Source organism: Oryzias melastigma, linkage group LG4 (assembly GCF_002922805.2).
Source record: "Oryzias melastigma strain HK-1 linkage group LG4, ASM292280v2, whole genome shotgun sequence".
Classification (NCBI taxonomy): domain Eukaryota; kingdom Metazoa; phylum Chordata; class Actinopteri; order Beloniformes; family Adrianichthyidae; genus Oryzias; species Oryzias melastigma.
The window spans coordinates 26,743,264-26,754,330 of NC_050515.1; the positions used below are offsets into that span (position 1 = coordinate 26,743,264).

General features: G+C 39.4%; 1 long non-coding RNA gene across 2 annotated transcripts in view; it reads left to right on the top strand.

Moving 5' to 3' along the window:
• The first annotated feature begins 9,422 nt into the window (after positions 1-9,422).
• Positions 9,423-11,067, top strand: part of LOC112137024 — a 34,017-nt gene continuing 32,372 nt past the window's right edge. For both annotated transcript variants that reach the window (XR_004947807.1, XR_002917469.2), the window contains exon 1: positions 9,423-9,564. This is a non-coding gene — a long non-coding RNA (uncharacterized LOC112137024). The remainder of the gene's footprint in view (positions 9,565-11,067) is intronic.

An 11,067-nucleotide genomic window follows, 5' to 3' on the forward strand; every position in this document is an offset into this window, starting at 1 on the left:
GAACTTTTGAAAGCCACATTTGAGAAACGCTCCTGTTCGCCATCCTCTCTGTTAATTGATTTAATTTGATTTATTTTATTTTTTAAATAAAACATTTGTTTAACAAAAATATTTTTAACATTTAAATTACAATTAAATTGAAATTTACTGGCTACATATTCCTAATAATAATAATTATTATAATAATTTTGGTAAAATTGTATTTTTATTCAAACCTTTCTTTTAAAGGTTGTGAGGTTTTGGGGTTTTTACACTTTAATTACTATATTTTCTATCAATGTTTAACATTTTATAAGAATGTCTGTATTTTAATCATGTTTTATATTTTAAAAAATGAGTTATTTAGATTGGTACAGAAGAGTCCAGCTGCAAATCCATGAAAACGCTCAGTTTTAGGTCAGTGCTCAAACTGTACAATTGATTTTTTTCCCTTTAAAAAGTCAACCTAAAAATATATATTTTTTAAATTGTCCATAAATTGCAGTGAATTATTATTATTATTATTTATTTGTATATTTTTGTAGAATCTAGTAGTAAAAATTCCTTTCCTCATTCATTGAGTCATAAATAGAGTTATCTTTCTCCAAAAATATTTCAGTTGATGTTAAAATGTGACTGATATGTTGTTTACTGTTCTCCTGAGGTCACGTGTCCTCCTCCTTCTATTCGAACGAGCCATCGTTTCAAGCGATCCTCCCAAAATGCCCCTTTGGAAGGAGGCCCTGCTGATGTGTCACGCTGCAGAACAATCCCCGCTAAAATAGCAAGACAGATATAATCACGTTTGCAGTGACACAGGCTGCACTTACACGGGCACAGCAGGTGGATTTGGGTGGAAACTCGGTTTGTCCCATCACAGAGGGTGCATCCGTCACATCCTCAGAATGCAGCGATTATTAGATTCATGAGAGGGTTTATTTCTCACCAAACAAACAAACAAAAAAGCTAAACTGGGACAGTAAACAGGTCCAAACATGTGAAATCTTCTGATTTTCTCTTTGCGCTGGGATATTCACATGCAGCTTAAGTGGTTGCCAGTTTGAATTTTTCAGCTTCAGTGTATTTCAAATCCTGGTTGTGGCCTTCCCACTGCAGCCGTGTCAGATAATAAAAGGGGAACATTTCAGTTCTTGTTCTGCTAAGTCAGGAGTGTCAAATTCAATCACACAAGGGGCCAAAATCCAAAACACACCTTAGGTCGAACGGGATAAACATTTACTGAACACTCTGAAGCTACATTTCTAAAACTTTAAAACTGTAACTTTTTAACATAATTATGAACTAGATATATAGCATTAGCTAAAATAATGCTAATGTGAATGCTGTAAGCTGAATTTGGCCGTTTAAGATGCTAGCACTAATAGCTGAAGATGCTGAAATTGATAGCTAAAAACGCTGAGCCTGAAAACGCTGAAGCTGATCGCCAGCTAAAATATTAGCTAAATGCCAAATTGGCCTAAGGAAAAAAAAAATAAATAAAAAAAACCTCGGCTAGCCAAAACAGCTAGCATGTAGCTGAAAAAAATGCTATACTTAAAAAAGCCCAAATTAGCCAAAACAGCTAGCATGTAGTCGCAACATTAGCTAATCCAAAATGGGCTAAAAAATAATTAGAAAAAAGCCTAGATTAGCTAAAACAGCTAGCATGTAGCTGAAGTATAAGCTAAGCTAAAATATGGACTAAAAAATCTTAGTCATTTAACAAAATAGTCCAAAAAGCTAGCAGAATACCAATTTTTAAAACTTTAAAACCAAAGCTTTTCCAAATAAATATGAATAATCAAAAGGCAGGAATATTATTCTTGAATAAATCAATTTGAATCTTAAATAACTTTAGTATTTTACTCCCCATAAATGATCTGGAGGGCCGAATAGAATTACCCAGAGGGCTGGATTCAGCCCCTGGGCCTTGACTTTGTCACCAGTGCTGAGTATTTGGAAACACAAAAAGCTCTCCACCTGACATCAAGCTGTCAGCCCCCCCCCCACACACACACGTATCTACCTGTCTGATTCGGAGCCTTCAGCTGCTCAGGTTGAGGGCAGCCGGCAGTCCGAGCCAACGGGATCTCAGCGAAGAGGATGCTAATCGCAGCTTCTTGAGCCTGAGCATGTCTTTCTGGGCCAAATGAGATTAGAGGGAGTGGGATATGGTGAAACGTCGTGCGTGGGGTTCTGGAGGTGAAAGGTAAAAGCACTTATCAGGAGGGTTCCCCCGGGGTCCTCGGCGGCTGACTCAATCAAACCCTGCACGCACTTCTCAGTGGATTAGACTAATCAGGAAGGAGCAGGGGATGTATAGACCACTTATCTGAATAAAAAACATTGGGCTCTCTTTCCCTTTGAAAAGACCCTACAGAAATGTTTGTTAATTTCATTTATTACAGGATGCTTGTCGTCGTGGCAATCTTCCATGGAATCATTAAAGGGGGCTCCTCCACTCACTGAAGGAACGTGCTGTTTACATGCTGCACTGATAGAAAAGCCTTTGATGTTCCACGTTCACCCCCTTCACTCTTTGTATTCATTATATATCTATATTTATCTATATTTATATTATTTCTACATTTTTCCAAACTTCTGATGCCCCAACAGATGCACGAGTGTCATTAAGTCACAACTCAAATTCTCCTTGAAAGACCCACTCCAATAAATAAAATGTTTTATCGCGTTCTTGTAGCATCATAACAGAGGACATATAAAAAATCATTTAAGATGAAAATTGCTTTTATGAGTTTTCTTTATTCAAATTGTTGGGAATCGGATGCAGCCGCTTGGTTAAAGATCTCAGGTGTGATGCAGAAGTGGGCGGGCTTAAGTCTCCGTGCTCCGCCCCGTTCTCATTCATCCACTTGTAGACAAATGGATCCATGAACGTCTTTGTTTTCCTGGAATCTGGATCAAAGCTTTACGCTGCCATAGCTCCAATATTAGTCGCCATTTATATTGCACTGCTAATGTTAACGTGGGGTTGAGAGGGGCCGTAAGCTAATGGTAGAGTGTGTAAACCATGGGGGCCCAAAGTGGCCAAAAGTTATCCTTTGGCCCGCCAAGTGGTGGCTGCAGAAGCTGCGGAATGTTTAATTAAAACCCCTTCCTGTTTCCTAATGATTCTCTATGTTGTTCCTAACAATAAGTTATATGTCACTAGAGACAACACACAGGCTTTTTACTGTTGTCGAAGATACGTAAAGAGCGACGCCATATTGGAATGGTATAAAAAACAATGAAACATGGCTTAACAGACGCAGTAAAATTACCATAAAATGCTTAATTATGGTCCGATTTTAAAAAGGCAAAAACTCTGATCATAAGAAAAACAATTCCCACTTTTTTATACAAATAAATAGGCTATGATATACTAAACACAATGAATTCCTGATACATGGTTGGGATTTTATTCAAATCTACACACAGACTGAGATTTACACAAACTGTCCGACTCTTCGGTCTGTGTTTATTAAAGTTCTTCCCTCTTCGCTTGCCACTACTGAGGAAATCCTGGTCATCAGGTCTGATCTGAGGTCTAACACACATACAAATTCCACGATCATCCTCCATAAAACAAAAAAAAGATCGGTGGTCCTGCCAGAAAACGTGGAAATAGTGTGAAGTCTAAAGCTGCCATTGATTTTGAATAGATGACAAGATCACCCTAAACGTTCATTATTGAGAGTAAACTCACTCAGATCTTGTTCAAATGTTTTCTAGGAGTTCTTCTTTATCAGCTGACAGCAATAAATTACTAGTGAAAAGTCACGTTCTTCCAGGTCTGTTTGTACAATTGCAACACAGCAGTGAAACGGCATCTAAACCATTCCAATATGGCGTCCGACTTTGTGTATGCAACAAGCTAGCACGCCATCTCTAGTGATATAAAACCTTATTGGTTCCAAAACTCTGCAGCTGTAATAAACGTTTGGCCTCTGGGTGGCGCTGTTAGCACTTTCTTTGTATGCCGATATGAGTGAAACAACCCACAAGTGAGTCAGCCCTGGGCTTTTTTGTGTTAAAAATTCCCAAATGCCTTCACAGTCACCTCTGATGCTTTTAGCAGCTTTTTCCAGCTAGCCCTGATGGAACGACAGCAGCAAACGGATGAAGTCAAAAGAGCAGCTCCACGTCTCTCATTAGGATCTCAGTTTGCTGTTTTCATTGGAAGAAAGTTTGTTTTTATCTTGCTCTTGTTTTTCAATTAAAAATGTCCAGTGAGGCCTTGCTGTTAAAGGTTTCAAAGACAATTGTTACTTATTTACTCTTACTAAAGTGAGCTACCTTAATGAATACAGAATCAAAATAAATAAATTAAACCATATTCTATATTTTCTTCTTTTATTTCATGACATGCAGAAAAATATTGTATTTAGACCACAGAGTGAAAAAGTTTGGTTGCCACTGGTGTATACAAAGGGATGATGGGATATCAGTGGAGGGTTACCTCCACACCAACAGTCCCGCCCCCACAACTCAGACTTGAATTTCTATTGAGCTCCTCCCGCTCTGCAGAAAATCTCTTTAAAAAAATGCAGCAGGTTTTTTTTTTTATTTTGGCTAAAAATGACAAAATCATATTTAATAAATAGACCACTGGGAGCCCTGCGACAGACTGGCGACCTGTCCAGGGTGTACCCCGCCTTCGCCCATCAGTAGCCGGGATAGGCTCCGGCACCCCCGCGACCCCGAAAGGGACGAAGCGGTCAAGAAAATGGATGGATGGATGGACCACTGGGAACTGTGCAAGCTATACCAGCAAGGTATAGAATAAAATAAAATTAATATACTTTTTTATTTTAAAAAATCAAGTATTATTTTTTAAGATATGTCTGTTCTATGTTCTAAGTTTTTTTCTGTGTGGGTTTTTAGCATTTCTTTCTTTAAAAAGCAGCGGATTTATGAGTTTCCAGTTCAAAAACAGGAGAAATCGGCAGGTGAGGCAGCAGCAGCAGCAGCCCGTGCCTCCCCTGACTCGAGCAGCAGCTGACGTATGCGCTTTACTAATTCTGTCCTTTCATCATCATAAAACAGACTATTTTAAATGACCTAATTTGCCCTCATTTCTTGCCATCCGTTCTGATTACATTGGTGCCAGTTTGTGAATCATTTAGTCTTTTTATCCACTAAAAATTCGCTTTAGAAATACACTAGGTGAGACAGGTAGTAGGCCAGTCCCCAAGTGGATGCTGAATGAAATACATCTGACTTTCATCTATCCATTTTCTAGATCAACTTAATCCTTTTTGGGGTCACAAGGCTGCTGGAGCCTATCCAGCTGCTGTTGGGGGAAGCCAGGGTGCACTCTGTGCAAGTTGCCAGTCTGTCACATGGGCCTCCTGACTACTATTTAGTTCCTTTTTTTAACTCAAAGGCACTTGCTTGGTTTCATCCCAAATTAGTTTCAAACTGGGGTGTAACAATTCACTTTAACTTTGTAATTATAATTTTAAGTCTCTAATACGATTCATAGTTGATATTGGTTCATTTGGAATAATCCCATTCACTGACCTAAAATGGATCTAGTACCCTCACATGCCTCGGGGCTCTTTAAGGCTAGTACAACAAGCATAGTATCCTTAGAAGAAAAATATTCTGAAAATGCCAACAAACACTGAAAAGTGCCTGGAAGCACCTCAGCTAACAGAATGTTATAGCCATTGACTGTAAATGAGAACTGGACTGAGTGACCCCTTCCCCCCTGGCGTTCCAAACAGGAAGTGCCCCCTGGTTCCAAGAAGCCAAAATCCCTGAGACTTCTATAGAGAATTAAACAGCTATTAATCAGTCTTTATATCTGTCAAAGAAATCATTCTTGATCCAATACTTGATTTTAAAATGTTCTTGATAATTCAATTTTTTTCATTATTTTTTTCCTGCAGTTTAAGATATTCAAGTTATAAACTGACCAATCAGATGCCTCAATGTCACAGTTCGTCCACCAGGAGGAAACCCAGATACAGGAAAGAGTCACAAGCACATTAGAAGAAGAGTCCATGAACTTTAATATACATATTAAATAAACTCACAGACCTCAGAAAACACCCAGGAGAAAAAAGCGATCTGACTCTGAGGTTGCAGCAGAGTTCCTTAAATATACAGAGCTTAATTAATGAAGTGCAAGCAGCTGTGGCTGCTTAGCAGTATCCAGAGGAGAATGGGCGGAGTCACAGCAGCCTGCACAGATGTAAAAAAAAAGTCAATTGAATTGACTTCATTTGCTTGGAGTCAAAAGTAAAGGATTTCTCTAGGTGATGTCACACTCAGTCAGTTCAGTTCTCATGTACAGTCAGTGGTTATACCATTGCCATATACAGTTGATGCTTTTGGCTGAAAATGTTCACACCAGCTGTAAAAACCTGATGATTAAATCCATTTTGTGTTGTGTGTCATCAAGATCTCTGGTATAAAAAAGCTGCAGATCTGCTCAGCTTAGAACAGAACAAACAGCAGAAGTTTGCTTTGACCTAAATTCAATTTTAGCTCAATTATAGTAGATTTGGCAGCAGCATCCTTCCTTGTTGTATTTCACTGGACATAGAAAAGAAGCGTTGGGTATGTCTGAGAATCACTGATGTGCATAAAGCACTTAAAGGTTTCTTAACAGTTTTGTTCCCAGGTTTTTGTATTATTGTATTTTTTGTATTTTGAATTATTATTTTGCATTTTTGTTGAAAAGTCATTTACAGTGTTGTTCTAATGTGTGCTTATTACCTACACTGATGTGGTCATTTGGGTTTCTCTATTGGTTGGGAAATTTAATTTAATCCAGAACTGATACACAAAGAGGATTTTGTAAAACTACAAGGTGTGAGAGTCTAACACTCAGCCAGGAAAGCTAAGCGGACTCATATGGTTTAAAAGTGGCAGAAAATCTGGGCCCTGACTGGGTTTGTCTGCGGTTTCAGTGTTGACCCCACCTGTGTTTGCCTACATTGACTCAAGTAGGGACTCAGTAGGTTAGCTCACTTTGCTAGCCAGTTGCCCGGGGTGGCTGCATTTTCGGTATGCAGAAGCAAATCAGTTGCACCGCTCTCCCGCATACGCGAACCAAACGTCACTTCCGCTAAATCATTTTCCGGTCTTCCGACGGTAACAACAATAATAACTTCGTAGGATGTTAATATAACACTTAAAATGTTTATCATAGTGAAAACATTCACTTATTGTTGAAAAACCGAAAGGAAAAAGACACGTTAAGGATCAGGACCTTACGATCTTGCAGTGACTACAAACGGACTACAAATGTTTTCTTCTTCTGCAGTTTTACATGACGGCAGTTTACTCCCTAAGCTAAGAGGATACAGCGCCACTTCAAGACACTTTATTTTATCCGGTAATCCAAATACATTATTAACGGTAACTCAGTGGCTTTTTTTCGAACTGTAATCCAGTCAGGAGAAGCTCTCGGTTGTTGAGAAAAACCTAAATTCTTGTGATCAAGGAGTTTTACTGTTTGGAAACGACTCTGTCGCATAGTGGGCGAAGAGCGGAAGTGACATGTGGTTCGCGCATGTTGGGTAAGCGGTGCAACCGTTTTGCTTCCACATACAGAAAATGCAGCGACACCCGGTGGACAGTATGCTAGTGAGCTCTTCTGTTGCATGCTATTGAGCTCTTCTGTATCGAGCTACCAAGCTCTGCTCTAGCAAGATAGCGATCTCTGCTGTATTGAGCTGGCAAGCTCCGTTGTAGCATGCTAGCGACCTCTGCTGTAGTGTGCTAGTGAGCTCCACTGTATCATGCTATTGAGTTCCTCTGTATCGAGCTAGCAAGCTCGGGTGTAGCAAGCTAACGATCTCTGCTGTAGCAAGCTAGCGAGCTCTGCTGTAGTGAGCTCTGCAGTAGCATGCTATTGACCTCCTCTGTATCAAGCTAGCAAGCTCGGGTGTCGCAAGCTAACGATCTCTGCTGTAGCAAGCTAGCAAGCTCCACTGTAGCATGCTAGCAACCTCTGCTGTAGCATGCTATTGACCTCCTCTGTATAGAGCTAGCAAGCTCGGCTGTAGCAAGCTAGCGATCTCTGCTTTAGTAAGGCAGCAAGCTCCGACTGTATTGAGCTAGCAAGCTCCTCAGTAGGAAGCTAGTGAGTCCGTTGTATTGAGCTAGCGAGCCCCGCTGTGCATCAGGCGGCTGAATAGCATAGCAAGCCTATTCACTGAGGGCCCACTTAAGCTAATGTGGGCAAACACAGGTGGGGTCACCACAGAAACAGTGAACAAACCCAATCAAGCCCCACATTTTCTGCCCACTTTTAAACCATATGGGGCCCACTTAGCATTGCTGGCTGGGCACTGCTTTGTAGCCATCCTCACTTCTTTGATAGCAGAACAAGATTAATATAGCACTAAAACTGTTCTACACATGCAGGAGATCTTTGTGTGTCACAGTTTTACCTCTGTAGAAGAACCAAAGCAGTCTGACTGAGACTCACCTCCTTCACTCTCAGTTGAGTGAAACAGAAAATGATCTTGAGAGTACAACACTGATATCACCACAAAGCCATACCGAGTTGATTGTGCTGCCTAATTATGCCGGCATATACTTGAGGAAGCGCACAGCGGCAGATGAATTAGATATCAGCCTTGTAGAGAAGCTTCATTTACCGTCTTCTTGAACAATGAAAGTTTCAGGCAACAGCAGTTCATGACATGATAGCGGAGTGTCTCACTATATCAGTTATATTATTGAAACATTCGAAAACATCTGAAATTATAATGTCACAGCCGTCCAAGCAAGACAAAAATAACAGTTTGAGAAGTGTGGGCTGAGTTTATGGCTGGCCGTGACTTCAACTGAAACAGCGCATGATTGTGGATGAACCAGAAACACTGTGGATCCCTTACCTGCAGGAAGTGCCACTCCATGAAGACAGAACAGAAAAACTGAAGCATGACAAGGACATAATATTACAGGTAACGACCATCAGACCCGCTGGAAAACAGTGTAGAACTGGACAAATGGTCTCTCCATTTATGTCCTTCATGGAACTCAATACACACAGAACCAGTCTGTGCAGTGACCGGAACTTTTATTTTTATTTTATTTATTTTTTTAGGTCTGTAGGTTTGTTTCTTATGGCTGTATGTCAGCATTTCTTTTCTTGATGTAATACTGCAGGCATAAAAGTCTTTACAGTTCTCCTTATCTCACTGTTGATGTGTTATGTGCTCATATTACACTACTGGGTTAACACTTGATAAATGTAAAAATCTCAAACAATAAAAAAACGAAGAAAACATTTCGTTCAACAAAAGCTGAACGTTGTCATATAAAATGTACCTAGTAAAACATTACAATTAATTGTGATTAATAGTGTAGAGGTTTGGAAAATAGTTTAAAATTAAAAACAGATACCCCTTACATTTTTTTTAAGTTTAATGTACCTACTTTCGTAGTTATTTACAGAGTTCCGTTTCCAACTCATTTGAGTTAGTGTAATTCTCAAACCGTCCGCTAGGTGGCAGCGCAGCGCACATTAGAATAGAGGCGCACCAGAGGAAGAATAAATCCTCTTGATGAAATGCTACAAGCATATCAAAACGTGTGCTGCCCTTCTGTTCCAACTAACAGGTTAGTAAACACTAAATGTAAAACGTAATGAGCAAACATTGTGCCTGAAGGTCTCACAGACAACAAGGGTTAATGTAGTTCGAGCTGAAACTTTTGTTGTGAGGAAATGTATGTTGTGAAGTATTTGAAAGCTAACTCGCTAATGCTAGCGGCCATGTTTATTGGGAATAGAATATGATAGAGATTAGTTCAAGCAGCACAAATGTGCAGGGAAGTTTTATATATTTCTGTTGAATTCTTTATGAAAAATTTTTCATCCACAGTAACATTAACTAAGATGTTATGTTACTGAATGTACATATTTTTTTGGTTCAATACCAAAAACTATGGAGCAAAATTGGGTCCAATATTATTTGAAACCCAAGTAAATTAAATTGAAAAAAATATTGGTGTTTGGTCAAAATAAATAAATTAAATAAATGTCCAACATTTTCTGGTATTCGAAAATAAACTTAGTTATAGTTATTGTCAGCTTCAAATTTTGTTGTTTAGAAAACTAAAAACTAAAAATGTAACAGCTAACAAAACTAAAAAAAAAAACCCAAAACACAGAAAAATAAAACTGTTTTTTAGTTTTCAAAACTCAAAACTCAAAATTTCAATTTCAAAATTTATTTTTCAGTTTCAAATCTTTTTTTCATTTTCAACTCTCTCTTTTTTTCAATTTCAAATCTGAAAGTTTCAGTTACAAAACATTTGGCCTCGTTTGGGCGGGGCTAACATGAGGACCAATCAAAATTGATGAGGGTGGTATCTTCAGTCCCGGTTCATTCACTGACTCTGAGAACTGTAATAATTCCGATCAGAAAATTGCTGTTTAGTCTGCCCTATCATAGTCTAAAGTTGTCCAAAGATGTTTTTTTATTACTTATATATATTGCTCACAAGAATTAAAGGAACACTCTTTTCATTGGGCCTGGCATGAATTGAATGAAACCTGTCTGATAATGTTCTGGTTGGTTAATCAGCTGAGGGCCTCGTTAATCAATTTCAGCTGTATTGGTGTTCATGGAATTAACAACAGGAGCACTTCAGTGGCAACAATTAGAAAACCCTCCAAACAGGACTGGTGTTACATGTGGAGGTCATTTCAAGTTTCTCCCTCTTGATCTTTTTTGGCTGGTTTTCCACTTGTGCTGATTTTGGCTTGATAATTATCTCTACTGGCAGTATGAGGAGATTCCTTAACCCTACAGAAGTTGCACAGGTTGTCCAACTTCTCCAGGATGGTACATCCACACGTGCTGCAGCAAGAAGGTTTAATGTGTCTCCCAGCACAATCTCCAGAACATGGAGATTTCAGGAGACTGGTGGTTATTCTGGGAGAGCTGGACAGGGCCGTAGAAGGTCCTCAACCCCTCAGCAGGACCAATACCTGCTCTTTTGTGCAAGGTGGAACAGGCTGAGCACTGCTTGTGCCCTACAGAATGACCTCCAGAGGGCCACTGGTGTGAATGTCTCTACACAAACAATCAGGAACAGACTTCATGAAGGTGGCCTGAG